The sequence below is a fragment of the Felis catus genome, chromosome D1 (genome assembly GCF_018350175.1).
Source record: "Felis catus isolate Fca126 chromosome D1, F.catus_Fca126_mat1.0, whole genome shotgun sequence".
Taxonomy (NCBI): domain Eukaryota; kingdom Metazoa; phylum Chordata; class Mammalia; order Carnivora; family Felidae; genus Felis; species Felis catus.
In genome coordinates this window covers 52,002,699-52,018,169 of record NC_058377.1, presented here as the reverse complement: position 1 = coordinate 52,018,169, position 15,471 = coordinate 52,002,699, and the positions used below count along the sequence as shown (strand labels likewise).

General features: G+C 38.6%; 1 long non-coding RNA gene across 1 annotated transcript; it reads left to right on the top strand.

The window, feature by feature from the left end:
- Window positions 1–237: 237 nt before the first annotated feature.
- Window positions 238–1,914, top strand: LOC123380233. The gene is made up of 3 exons (XR_006585780.1): window positions 238–429; window positions 507–622; window positions 1,335–1,914. It is a non-coding gene; the product is annotated as an uncharacterized LOC123380233 (long non-coding RNA).
- The last annotated feature ends 13,557 nt before the right edge of the window (window positions 1,915–15,471 follow it).

The following is a 15,471-nucleotide window of genomic DNA, read 5'->3' as shown; positions in this document are numbered from 1 at the left end:
TTCCCATAAATTCCAATAGTAGCTTGTCATTATTTGTTTGTTTGGGTGTTTTTCCTCCTCAGTGGAGTGTTGGAAAATATAATAACAACACCTTGTTAATTGAGGATTCAGCCTTGTTAGTTTTTAATTAATTTATTCCACAAATATTTATTGGCTTTTTACTATACAAAAAGTCCTCTGTAAAATAAAATATAAAGGAGCGATGGCTGCAGCCCTTAAGGAAGTCCGTTTGTCTAGGAAGTATTCTGCTCTTTGGGTTACAAAGAGCCTAATGGAATGTGTCATAAAGCCTAAAGAGCGCAGAACATTCCAGATTCTCACTGTTAACAAGAACACACAGGCTACTGTCACTGTTCTAGGGAATCTGTTCTACCATAAATTAGAAGATAGTAGCTATTTAGTGGATTTTACTAACTGAAAAGAATTGAGGTATGTGAATTAAGTGATATTTTCTCATTTGGTTCTCCCAACTACTCTGAGAGATTGATATTTTAATTACTCCCTAGGTGTTCTAGCTGAAAACCTGAGGTTTACAGATACTGATGAACCTGTCTCAGGTTGTACATCAAGTAAATGGAGAAGCTAGAATTAGAACGCAAGTCTGCATGACTGCAAAGCCTATGTATGTATGCTCTTTCCACACAGTACTTCCAAAATGCTCTGGGATCAAAGCATGGTGAGGGCCCTGAGTGTCTCTAGTCCTGGGACAAATGGATAAGGGGAGCTTGGAAAGAGTCAATCCATCACTGAATTCAATAATTTGCCTTTGTTAGGGATGAAACTTACACTATAAAAAGCACAATTTTCTATAAATCGAAACACAAATACACATAGGTATATGCATACACACACAAATACACATTCCTCAAATATCTCTAAGTGTAAAATTCTGTGCTTAATCTGTGAAATTCTACACTTGGTCTTTTCAAGCTATTATTCATAATTACTGTTAATGAAGATTATTTTTCACTTTCCTTTCTGAAACTTTCAATTCTGTATTTACAATATAGGCTGTTACATGCAATATGGTTTATGGGAAATTTTTCCCCCAATGTGGATGGTTCTGGCAATGAGTTTATCTCCCCTTAAGCACATTTCTTTGCGGCCATGCCAAATTGCCTTAGCTATTTGGTCTTACCAGTGGTGCAACACTTGCCGGAAGCTTCCCTGGGGAAATTAGGTAGCTCTAAGAAGCTCCATATCTTTTAGACCCAAGTTTCCTCAAAATATCCTGGACCATTTCCAAACTCTTCAGTTCCACCTCACTGGTCCCTAGATGAGTTGTGTAAGATTTCTGAATGACCTTGATCTACCCTAATTTTAAATCACCACAGGTAACAGAAGGAAATGCTGAGAGGGGATTATTCCCCAACAGACAGATCCTCTGGAAAGTGACACAGGCCCACTATGGAAGGCCTCACATCTTCTGGATGGCTTCTTTCCTCATGATGGCAAGGAGGTTTCAGATGAGAAGAGGTGTCCCTGTGGCTTCCTATTAGAAATCAGATATGAAAAATCAGGGGACAGATTCCCAATCCCTCTTTCATTTACTTTTCTAGAAGTAAATTTGCAATATAGACAAAAGAATGAAACAGTAAGGGCTTCAGCTATTTAAGCAGTGGTAAGCAGTGGGGATAAAACAATAATTTTAGCATCAACAGAGTTCTTTACTCACGAAGCCTGCAGTTAGTCACGAATAGAGGTCATTTCAATAAAGTAGGATACATATCAGGAACAGAAATACCAGGACGACTGAGATAGGCACCAAACCCAGATCCACACGGCTGGGAAAAGTTCTAACTTTTAACACCTATGTCTACTCATCCTCAGAGACTCTATATTAAAAAATAATAATAATGTTTATTTTTGACAGAGAGAGACAGAGAGACAGAGCATGAGTGGGGGAGGGGCAGAGAAAGAGGTATACACAGAATCTGAAGCAGGCTCCAGGCTCTAGGCTCTGAGCTGTCAGCATAGAGCCTGATGCGGAGCTCGAGTTCACGGACCACAAGATCATAACCTGAGCTGAAGTCGGATGCTCAACCAACTGAGCCACCCAGGCACCCCAGAGATTCTATATTTTTTAATCTAGCAGGCACTTATTTAATATTTTCTATATACTATATATATAGCATTGTAAATACTTGATAAACATTAACTGTTTTATTCTTCATATTAACTCTATGAGATAGGTACAACCGTCAATAGCCCTATTTGATGGACAAGGAAACTAAGGCAGAGGTAGTTTGAGTAACTTGCCCAAGGTCACACAACTAGTAAGTGACAGAGATGGAATTTGAATCCAGAGGATATGTTCTTACTGCTAAAACAAGCACCTTTCAGTAAATCCCTTAAAAGGAAAAAATCCTAGGAGCTGGTCTACAGGGGTGGCTCTGGAAGGGAAGATCTGGGAAGACTGTGCCATATGCTGCAGCTCTGAGGGAGTACAGGAGGGAGAAGAAATATTAATCCCATGGCCTTGGCTTGGAAGAAAAGAAGGACACTGCTGGGGCCAGAAAAATGGTCAGCAGCCAGGCAGTAGAAAGGCCTGAACGAGGTTCCTTTACTGCGACAGCCGATCCGAATTTCACTTTGCAGTCTAACCCAGGCCCATTGTAGACTTCTGGAAGTGCCAATCTCTAAAGAAAGGAACATGTAAATAATCTTTCCCCACCTAAAAGGCAATTTTTGCAGACAGCACTTTCTCTCACCACACTTCTCCTCTACATGCAGAGAGAGATTGATGATAAAGACAGCTTTCCTGACAGCCAAGTCCAAAACTGCCCTCACTGCTGGCCTCACAGAGGAAATGAGAGAACAGTTGGTCAAATCAGAGGGGGGATATCCTCTTTGTTGTTACCAGCCATAATCCAAAAAAATTACCGGACCTCCCAATAAACAGCAAACTCAAAGAACAGAGTGGGAAAGAGAAAAATCCATCACTTTCGTGGACTAGAAAACATCAAAAATGCAGACAGGGCTCTGCATGTTATCAGCAAACTATCACACTTAAATGAAATCCCCACGGACCTTTGATCACCCAATGTTATCTATAGCAGATTCTCCTTTTCAAATATTAATCTTTGCCTTTCTTTTTAGCCTCTAGTGCCCAGAAAACATAAATGTGTTAAACACTAGTTTGACCTTAAAAAAGTGTCTCACACTCTTCAAGTCTTGGTCTCCTCGTCTATAAAATATGGGGGACCAACCAGACCTTATGGGCAGCTCTGTAGTTAACTGATGGGCATCCCTGGTACCATGCTACGTCATCAGGAACACTGAAAATAGGCTTCTCCTTTTTATTAGCAAGAGCAGCTTTTGAGTACTGGTCCATCTCCTTACTAGTTTTGTGATCTTGCGCATGTCATTTAACCTAGCTGAACCTCCACTGTCACCCATTAAAATGAGTGTAAAGAAGTGAAAGAATTTATCATTCTGACAACCAGAATTTGTATTAGGAATAAGACTGTGTTTTACAGAAAACCACCTTGATAAGCTCTGGTGTTAGCTGATTGGCACCAAAGCTTCAGGGAAGAGGGACAAGATGCTCTATGTGGGAAAACTAAACTTGAAACAGAGGAAGAGAAAAGAGAACCTAGAATAGAAGAGGAAGAAGAGCAACATCCACAACCCCAAAGCGGAGACACCGAAGTCAACTGGGGATAAAGATGCATGAAACTCCACAGTGGGTTAACTAAGGGCATCCTAAAACCAAGGTTTCTTATTATTCTGCTATAAGCACTGTGTGATATAAACCCTTCTCCGTTTTACCCTACATCTTAAGGACAGTATAAAAAAACTGGACATATTTATTAGGAGTGTTGATTTTAGAGAAACAAAAGAACTTGGGTTCCAAGTGTAGCTCAACAAAGATGACCCATGATAGGAGAAATACCCAGACATGTTAGTAGCCATGAAAACAGAACTTTTAATAGATTTAGGGAGCACTGTACATCCACAGGCCCAGGTATGTGGTGAGGATTTTGAGACGCAATGAGCTTCCCTACTGACAGCTTGTTACCCAAGTATAATCATATTAATTTGGCAGGTAAATGGCTTGACCTCTGCATTACATGACCTGGCCCTTAGTTGTTGTCCTCCCTCGTTCATCCTCTCCCACCATTATTTGTATTTTGTTGGTATTATATCTAGCCTTTGATAAAAATGCTCTAGTATTACTTTGGAGTACCTATTTCTATATTGTAGGCCAGCCCACATCATTCCAAAGGGGAAATATTAGCTTGTCTGTTCCAACTGCAGGATCTTTCAGTCTCTAGAATGCACTTTTTCCCCCTTTTAAGCCATATCACCCCAGTGAATATTCATCTGTGTAAAAGTGATTCATTATCACCTTTCATTTTTACCATCAACTGTCTTACTGTTCATTACCATCCAGAGGCTGGTTTCTCATTTTTGTCCTTGAATCTGCAATTTTTATTTCCTCTGCAGACTACTTTTCACATCTCCTTTTACAGTTGCTGTCTTCCCCCATAACCATCCCTCTGTGTCCCGTGATCAAGCCGAGTGGCAGTCACTAAATTACTGGGTATTCTCTGCAACTTCCCAGCATCGATGATTTTCGGCTATATAATCTGCTCGCTCTTTTCAGTCAGCCATATATTGGTGAGGATATATGGGTATTACCATTCACAAAGCTCAAAATGCGAGGGAGCTTTCTCAGACTAGTGTCTTTGGCTGATTTAGAGATCAACTTCCTGTTTATTATCAACTATTATCTGTGTGGATTTTTTTTTCAATCCTCTTCGTCTTTCTGTCTCTAGTTCTGTGTGATCATGCTGCTTAGCTTCCTGAGCCATTGCAATGTTGTTCTTCCATCTCTAATGTCATTCTTCACTGTCAATACCTGGATTTAAGATCCCCTGCAGCCCTCTCTTCTTTTTTTTATAAACTCTTTTCGTCAGTTCCCACCACATATGAAAACAAGCTCAGGCATCCTGGAATTTCTTAGGGATTCCTCCCTGAAATATTCACCTTGGCCATATACCATCTCCCTCTGGTCTCCACTTCTCTCTGTCTCCCCCTCACCTCCTCCTCCCTTCCCCCTCCCTCCCTCTTGCCTTGTGAATTTAAATAGTAGGGAGTTGATTAATCATACTCTTTAATTCAAGAACATTATCAGTTACTATCACTGGTATCAGTTACGAAAATCCCCTCTTTTATTTTATATACTTAGATTTTTTCTTTTCCTTTCATAATGTCTTATTCTCATTTGTGTGCATGTATTCACACAGCCATTTCTGCTATAATGCTTGTTTTGAAATCATGAGTTTGTTCCAATGCCACTGACTGACATAGAGAACAATTTAAAATTTAAGCATAACACAAATTTCCCTTTATGCATAATTCTGTCCCGGAGACACACCAGGTGAATGCAGAAAACTGCACACCACCGACTGAAGCCCTGTGGGAATGTACCACACACACACACACACACACACACTCACATGCACACACACACAACAAACATCTACCAGCTACCTCAATTCACCATGTGTGTTATGAACTGTCCACACTTGCACCTGCATTACAACTTTCTGTGATCTCCAGGAAGCCTCATTCTACCATCTCATGGTGGCTCACAAGCTGCAATCATCCTTGTGCCCATTTTCACAAGAAACAGCCTGGTCTTTTTCAACATAAAGGTGAAGTATGTATGTAATAGTATATATGGACTTCTTTCAACCGTTTAACATCTAATTGTGCTACGGCTTTTATTACATGTCAGTCTTTTTAATGTCACTGCCAAAGTTTTTGAGTGCTATTCCCAAAACCATTTCTTTCACAAACATTGTAGTTTTATTGCAAAATTATGTATAGCAAGATTATTTTTAGGAAAGAATATGTTGCATTATCAAAAACTGTATCATTGTTTGGAGCACATGTATTATTAATTTACAAAAATGAAAATGTGTTAGAAATGTCACTCTGTTTTCTACTATTTTTGTTGTTGTTCTTTCAGATTCTCCAATGTTGTTATGTATGTTTTCTAATTGCTTAAATATTACTCCTCCACATTTTACCCATCGATTCTCCCATGGGTGGGCACGTACCCCAGTTATCTTCAAATTTTTGCTACCACAAATAACATGAATATTTTGCTATCTTGTAAAACCCCCATTCTACATCTTCACAACACTTTCTTTGTAATACAGATCCAGAAGTAGAAAAGCTCAGTCATAGAGTCAGCAAACCTTTACTTTGCCTGAAAAGCGTGAGCTTGCTCTCAAGAACACATATGCTCATCTACCATCTCCCAAACAACGTGTAAGCACCTCTCTACTTGGCCCTGAGATTCACAGCATTCTAAATTTCACCTATCTAGTGTATATTTTCTCTGCCATTTCTTCTTAGACTTCTGATCATGTCAGAGCACTTGTGATTCTTTCAACTGTCTTTCTCCTGACACTCAATCCACAGTGGTAACCCTTCAGCTCTGGCATTCACATTCCCTTCTCCTTGATCCACATCCATTCCATGGTTACAATGATTTTGCCACCATCTTCCTCTACTTTGTCAATAAATATCCCATCATTACCACCGAGATCCAGCTGCCTGTCTGCCAGTTCAGTATAGACTCTTACATTTAATCCCTCCATTCTGTTCATTCATTCCTCTATTAGCAAAACTTGGACATTAGTGCATGCCGAAACATCTGTTAAGGCTCCTCTCACATATCACCTCTTCTGTGAAGTCTTCTTTGACTACCCTATCTAAAATGGAAATAATTCCTTTCTTCCACAAAATCTGATATGCATTCACTTCTATTTTTTTTCAAGCCTCTTTGCTTTGTTAATATTTGTTTATACATCTCTCTTTCTAAGGGGGATCTTGAATTACTTGAGGGTAGGGCATTTGCCTTAATCATCTTGATTTCTCCCACATTTAGGAGGCTCTCAAAAACTCTCCCTTGAGTGATTGAATAAGCAAAAAAAAAAAAAAAGAATAAATCAAATGTTATTTTATATCAAGTGCTCTTAAGTAATCAAAGTTTGTAATGCCCAATATGTTAGTCATAATTTAAAACTCTGTATTAACATAGAACAAAAAATAAGATAAGATAATTTTTAATTAAAAGACTGTGTCTGAAAACCAATTCACAAAGGAGATTGCTTGATTGTCGCCTTTTTTTTTCCTTAGGAAAGGATGCTTTATTAATTAGCCTCTTTGGTCTATAACACTTTTCTATAGTTATTGTACTGCATATCACTAATGCTGGGATCTGCTAAATTGAAATATAATTGATAATGAATTCAGCAGCTAATTCTCACATCATTCTCAAGTGAATTCCAGTTGACTCAATTCATCCTTTCTTTTCCCATGATCTTTTAGATGATTTTTATTAAAATTTAACACAGAAGTTAGTGAGGATTATGGTTCTGTATTATTTTTGCAGGAACATACAGTATTCTACTCTAGGACAGTGTGTCTGTGTGTTGGGGGGGCGAGGTGTAAATACAGTGCCCAACCATCCCAATTTGCCTAAAACTGTTTTGGTTTTAGCATTAAACTTCTCATATCTCAGAAACTGATTTAGTTCCAGGCAAATTAAGATGGCTGCTCATCTTGGATGTTAATCTTCTACATTTATTTGTGTCTCAACCAGGCATTCAAGACCTTCTATGACCTAACACTGACCTTCTTTTCTTACTTTTAGCAATGCTTCCCGTGGTCTACTTTCCAGAAAAACTGAACTTTAGCTTATTCTTTACACATGAGTTGGTTTCATTGCCTACAGTGTTATAAGTCTAAATTCTACCTATTTGTTAAGGACTACTTAACATTTTATTTTACCACCACGTGTGCCTTTCTACCCAAAGGTTCTTGCTAGTCTGATTATGGCTTTTGATGCTGATCCATTTCTGCTTTGCATTACAGTGTCTTTTATACATCTTCTTTGTCCAAAAGAAAGAATCGATGTTAAACATAGGACTGCCAATGTATTTCAGATTATGTAAATAATATATAAATACCATTTATCTTATATATGATAATTAAGTGTCCATATTTTCTTGTAATATTTCACCATTAAACATTCATCCTATCAACTATTTTGTTTTCCAAGATCTAAAGCATGACAAGTTCTTTCAATGATACCTAATAACTAAATTTATATTTTAAGTTCTTTTATACAATTGATTGGGAGAAAACAGTATAATAAAATGAGTATATGCACTGAAGCCATTCAAACATGAGTTTAAATTCTAGGTCTTTCTTGCTTTTACATCCTTAGACAAGTCATCTATCTCATTCAGCTTAGTTCTCCAACTTTGAAATGGAATGAAAAATTTTCCTATATACATTTTATAAAGCTGAAAAATAATGGATATCAATTGTCAGCAAACTTTTCTGTAAAGGGACAAATAGTACATATTTTTGATTTTGTGGACATGGTGAGTCAAAACTACTCAACAGCCATTGCAGTGTAAGATTAGCCATAGACAATAAGTAAATGAAGGAGGTAACTATGTTACAATACAGTTTTATTTATAAAAACAGACAGTGGGACATGTTTGGCATTTTGACCAGTTTGCCAACGCCTAATACACATTAAGCATTTAATAAATGTCGATTGGTACTATGATGAGCTAATTTGTCTATCCTCACTATTGTGATTTTGTGGTCCTGATCTAAATTAAGCTTAAATTAATCCAACATTTTCCAAAAATATTTTGTAGGTTTCTGTTTTTCCCATAACTTCTTCCATAAAAATAATTCAGGGAAATTATATATTGAATCTTTTCCTGGTAGAGATAGGACACTGAAGATTGAGGTGTTAAGGATTTTAACCCCCATTCTCCTTTTTCCTGATCAACCATAGTCACTGATCCTCCTATTCTTACAAGTTCTATCTTATCCATAATCTAAAATTATCACAATCCAGACATAAAGCATGTTAGGAATTGTGAGAGGGTCTGGATTAACTAGTCACCATAAGCTCTATGCCCTGGGATGAAGCCTGGGTACTTGAGTCTCTCAAGGCCACCTTTCTTTCAAATATACTAATTTCTTCAAAATTCAATGTTTTTGTGCCCTGGTTAGTTCTATAGCTTTCCAGAGAACTTCACCCATCCTGATAATCCAGTTGGTCTCAATTTTGGCCACAAGTTAGAGTCATCTGTAAGGATTTGAAAAATAAATTTGTCTTAGCCTAAAAAAGCAGTGATTCTAAAAGAAAAAAAAAAAGATAAATTAGACTGCAGCAAAATGTAAAACTTCCTTAACTGAAATAGAATACCATGAAGAAGATGAATTATCATGCCATAGTATGAGAGAAAAGGTTTCACAAAACATGTATCTGACAACTCTTGTCCAGGATATGTAAATAAAAAGACAAAAACAAACAAACAAAACAAAAAACTCTTACACCTTAATAGTAAAAAGATAAAAATCCAATAAAAAAGTGGGCAAACATTTAAAAGTCCTCTCTTAAGAGAAGATGGAGGGGCACCTGGGTGGCTCAGTAGGTTAAGCGGCCGACTTCGGCTCAGGTCAATATCTCACAGTCCGTCAGTTTGAGCCCTGCGTCGGGCTCTGTGCTGACAGCTCAGAGCCTGGAATCTGTTTTGGATTCTGTGTCTCCTCTCTCTGACCCTCCCCTGTTCATGCTCTGTCTCTCCCTGTCTCAAAAATAAATAAAACGTTAAAAAAAAGAGAGAAGATAGAAAAATCGCCAAATGTATATGAAAAAGTGGTTAATATCATTTCCCATTACAATGTGATCTCAATATACATCTGCCAGAATAACTATGATTAAAATGATTGATGATATCAAGTGTTGGTGAGGCTGTGAAGCAACTAGAATTCTCCAATGAATTACTGTTGGGAATACAAAATGTTTTCATCACCTTGAAGAAAAGTTCAGGCATTTTCTTGCAAAACTGAACCAAACGTGCCCTATGACCTAGTGATTTCACTCCAAGAGGAATGAAAATGTTCCAAAGAATTTGTGTAAAAATGCCCATAATAGGATCAGTCATCACAACTAAGCCTAGAAGCTGTCAAAGTGCCCATCAAAAGGAGAATATATGAAAAAATATGGTATATTTATGTCTAACAGTACTACTCAGCAATAAAAAGAAAAAAACTATCAGAGGCATTGGCCTGGGTAAACTTCCAAAACATTATGCAAAGTAAGCAATGCCTTACCCAGAAGGGTGCACAGGATATAATTACATTTGTATGAAATTCTTAAAAAGGCAACAACTAATCTTAAGTTGGGGAAAAATGTCAGAATGATGATTACCTCTGGGGAACAGGGGCAAGAAAATGACAGGAGAAGGGCGTGAGGAAACCTTCTAATGTGATAGTAATATTTGACATCTTGATAAAAGTCTGGGTCTTAGTGGTGTACGCATTTGTTAAAGCTCAGCAAATGGACACTTAAGAGATATGCATTACATGGTATGTAAATTTTAAATCAAATAAAAAAGTTGTAAACAATATTACATTCTTGTCAATGATATGCAAGCTGACATAATTTACTTTCAGATACACCAGAAATAGAATGGGTTACTGGCTGGATACAGGGGTAGTACACAGATAGGGATTTGATAAAGCAAGTAGAGCAAACTTTTAAATGTAGAATCTAGATGGGAAATACATGGATGTTCAATGTAATTTTTTTTTTCAATTTTTCCGTATGCTTAATTATTTTTATAATAAAATGACTATGATTTAATTACTTTGGGAGTAGGATCTAGATATTTTGGGTTTTTTTGTTTGTTTGTTTGTTTTGGAAAAGGCTTTCAGGTTATTCTAATGTACAGTCAGATTCAAGAGTAACTGCACCAATATTTTCCAACTCCACCCCAGGGAATATGGACCATTACCTGCATATACAGCTGACTCCTGAACAACATGGATTTGAAATGCATGGATCCACTTATATAATAAATTTTTACAGTATAGTACTGTAAATGTATTTTCTTTTCCTTATGATTTCCTTGGTAACATTTTATTTTCCCTAAATTACTTTACTGTAAGAATATAGTACACCATATATATACAAAATATGTGTTAATTGACCATGTTATTGATGAGGCTTCCAGGCAACAGCAGGATATGAGTAGTTAAGTTTTCCGAGGAATCAAAAGATACATGCATATTTGACTAACCCCCACACTGCTCAAGGAGCAACTGTATTTATTCAAAAGTAAGGATTCTTCTCTGGGGCACCTAGGTGGCTCAGTTGGTTAAGCGTCCAACTCTTAATATCAGCTCAAGTCTCCATCTCAAGGTTTGTGAATTCGAGCTTTGCACTGGGCTCCACACTGACAGCGAGAAGCTGTTTGGGATTCTTGCTCTTCCTCTCGCTCTCTGCCCCTCCCCCATTCACCCACACTGGCTCTCTCTCACAAAAAAAAATAAACATAAAAAAAAGGAAGTAAGAATTCTTCTCTAAATTTGACAAACCTTTTATAAATACAAAGCTGCTACCCTGCTGACTGTGAGCCCCACCCTTCATGTAGGACGATATCACCCTGCCTTGCCTATGGCATCACACCCTTTGATTACTGGCCCTGGTATGAATCAAGCCCAAATGAACCAAGTCCATTGATTTCCCCTAAGGAACCAGTACCATGCTGAACCACTCCCCTTTGCCTTTGATTTTTCTACATCATAGTTTCTTTTCTCCTGTTTGTTGCACTGGGCTCCCCAGGATGCCTGAGAGCAATTTCTGCTTGAGTTACCAAAGACAAAATTAAGGTATCAGGTAAGACTGGATGAGAATATATTACAGGTAATGCCTTACTTGACTAAGTTTTTACTCCAAGAACATGCATTTATTTTATCCTACACCAGGTTAAAATGATTACCTTTCCTTATCATCATCATTGAGACAGATTTTTGGTTAATACATTAATGTAATTAGTTACACTATACAAACATATATACACATAATACATTATTATAGAATGCATTATTCCATTTACATCCACACATGTTCCATTATGTGGCATGGAAGGCAAAACAAAAGACTCAATTGTCTGGGGATAAAAGCTGAGTAATAATTCTCAGTTAAAAGACAAAGGGAAAAAAAGGACAAATGTTTAGCAAACAGATATATGCACTCCAGCACTAAATTGGTTTCTCCTCCCAAACTTGGCTGTGAGCTCTTCTTGTTCAGGGATCATGTTCTACTCACTTTTAACTTTCCACTGTCAACACAGCCCTGACATGTGGAGGGTTTTCAACCAGTAATGAAGGCTCATGCAAAACTAACTCAATGAAAAATCCCTGTATTCTTACAACAAGTAGCCCACATGCATCTATGTGCCTGTAAATATTCTATAATTCCAAGGTTAATTCATACACTTTGTATAATAGGTACTAATATTACTCTTTACACTAAGAAAACTGAGGCTTAGGGGTGCCTGGCTGGCTCAGTTGGTTAAGTGTCCAACTTCAGCTCAGGTCATATCTCATGGTTTGTGGGTTTGAGCCCCACATCAGGCTCTGTGCTGACAGCTAAGAGCCTGGAGCCTGCTTTGGATTCTGTGTCTCCCTCTCTGCCCCTTCCCCGGTCATGCTCTGTCTAGCTCTCCTTCTCTCAAAAAAAAAAAAAAAAAAAAAAATTAACAAAAAAAAAAAAAAGAAAAGAAAAACTGAGGCTTATAGAGGTGAAGACAATTTGCCAAATTTGTCACATCCAGAAAGTGGCAATGGCAGTATTCTACCCCAGGTCGAACTACCCAAACTGTGTTCTCTTCATCCCATCAATCTACTTCCCACAGTGCTCAACAGAAACAAGAAACTGTGAACCTCTCTCTCACATGTCGCAGTATCAGTGAGGATCCTTCCACTCTCTAAAAATCTTGAACAGAGTTCATTACCACCACTGTAGAGCACATAACATTTCCAATAAAATGTTTCCTCTTGTTTTATTTGTCTGACAAGCAAAGACCAGCTACTTCCTTTTATCCTGTTCTTTAAGCCATCAGAGGATTCGGATGTTTATGTGGAAGGAACCTGTCACAGGTGTTGTTTATCATTTTCCTTCAAAAGAAGGACGTGTGCAAGATGCACTACTGAGTAGTATAAATCACACACACTCACCATGGCTGCCACGCTTAGTCTGATGAGGCAGAGAGAAAAAAAACTGCTGGCAAACAATCAGAACTGATGGCCTTTTTTCTGTGACATGTCAGCCTGCCTGTATTGCCAATTGTCATGGCATCATTTATCTTTGTTACTAGCACCCTGAGTTAAGAAAGACTCAGGCACAGAGAAGGGACTTTGCCAGGTAAATTACTTCAGAATGCTGTAAACACTTTCTTGGGACCTTTTATGTATTTTATTGTAATGCTTGCAGGTTACTTTACCCCATGTGGAAGTTCCACAAACCTTACAGCTTTCCTAGAACTCAGTGTATATCAAGAATCAAATACATGTAGAAACTAGAAGCCTAGTACATTTTCTTTATACACGATAGGTTAATCAGATGTTTTATCCCTCAGGATAAAATTGGGGTGCGGTTGGGGGACTGCAAAAAGCGAGCCTGCACATGGTCTCTCTCTCGGTCTCCACCTCCCTGCTTCGCAACAAGCAGAGGACATTGACAGGAGTAAAACTTACAGAGCACAAGCTTGGAATTTTAGCCTTCATCTGATGTGACTGATAAAGTCTTAGACTGGATTGCTCCAGAAGCCAACCCTGAAACTAAAAGTTTGATAAGTCACCCCAAGGAAGACAAATACGGAAGGGAAGGGAAGGAAACCAATAATTACTGTGGGCAACTGGGGCTCAATCACATTGAGGACTTCAAGGAGAAAGCAGAGCATGCTGCAGAGTGGTTTCACCTGAAGGGCAGGGAAGATGTCAATTGGCCCACAAGCCTCTGTTAATCTTGGTTGAGACCTGCTCCAAGGAACCAACAAGTAGAGCACGTGCCATGGCCAGAGACAGCCCTTGGGGAAAGAGATGTGCTGCTCGCTGTGCTATGTTTTTATCACATGTAACAAAAGTGAGTCCTAGGGATGTGGACAACCAACAACAGATCTGCTACAGATAAATACCATGCGGAAGGGAACAAAACTGGTGGTAAAGGAAAAGAAAGACCATTTTAAGACAGCACAATAGTGCATACTTTTTTGTTTGGATGAAATTGTAAATTTTGATAGCCTCTCTTAAACCACTGTAAATTATTACAAGACAGAGAAGAAACAAGAAATTATTGTTTTATTCAAAGGTCTGCTTCTTAATCATAAGGAGAAGGTGATCATGAGCACCAGCATGTTTTTAACAAACAACCAAACAAAATTTTGTGACATTAAAACTTAGGTTTTGCTACTAAAGGTAATAAATTTTTAGATAAGTAGAATTTTATCACCATGATATTTGATTTCTACCATAATATTTCTCATGACATCTAAGTGAAAAAGAAGAAATTATCAGTTGGGATTGCCAGTTTGTAAAATAATCATTGCCCTGAATTTATTAAACCACTAATATTTCTCATGCATATTCTCTAAAGACTTCCCTTTAGTCATCAATATTTTTATCTTTTTAAAAAATCGCTAATTTCCTCGGATTTACACACTGAGATATTAAGTATGTGCTTAAGGGCACCTGGATGTCTCAGTTGGTTAAGTGTCCAATTTCAGCTAAGGTCATGATCTCATGGTTAGTGGGTTTGAGCCCTGTTTTGGGCTCTGTGCTGACAGCTCAGAGCCTGGAGCCTGCTTTGGATTCTGTCTCCCTCTCTCTCTCTGCCCCTCTCCTGCTCATGCTCTGTCTCTCTCCCTCCCTCTCTCTCTCTCTCTCTCTCTCTCTCTCTCTCAAAAATAAATACACACTATTTTTTTTTAATTAAAAAGTATATGTTTGACTGGAGGAGCCAAGATGGCGGGACAGCATGGAAGTTTTCTGTGTGTCTCGCGTCCATGAAATACTGCCAGACCAACACTAAACCATCCAGAACACCTAGAAAACTGATCTGAGGATTAACAACAATCTGCACAACCTGAACCACAGGACTCAGCAGGTACGTGGCGCAGAGAGGTGAACTTGGGGAGAGAGAAGCTGGCTTCAGACAGGGAGCTGCTTTTTCAGGCAGAGAGAGAATGGAGACTGGGGGTGGGGGGTGGAGAATACAGGAAAGGCACCCCTCCCGAAAAGCAGCTGGAGAGAAAGTGGAAAGCTGGAAATAGCCGCAGGGACTGAACTAAAAAGGGAGAAGTGAGAAAGGAGAGGGCTTAAATTCCATTAAGACTGTAAACAAGGGGAGCGCAAAGGCTGCAACTCTGCAGCTCGATACCTGGAGGTGCTCTGGTGGGAAGGGCGAATCCCCAGGAGCAGAGTGGGGTCCAGGAGGTTCTCGGGCCACACGGGGAAAAGTGGTTCCCCTGCTGGAAGGACATTTGGTAGAGACTGTTGAAGCCACCTGGTCCCAGCAGACCCCAGAAAACAGCCACATTCGCGGGTGCTGGAACAAGGTCGTTAAGGGTGAAG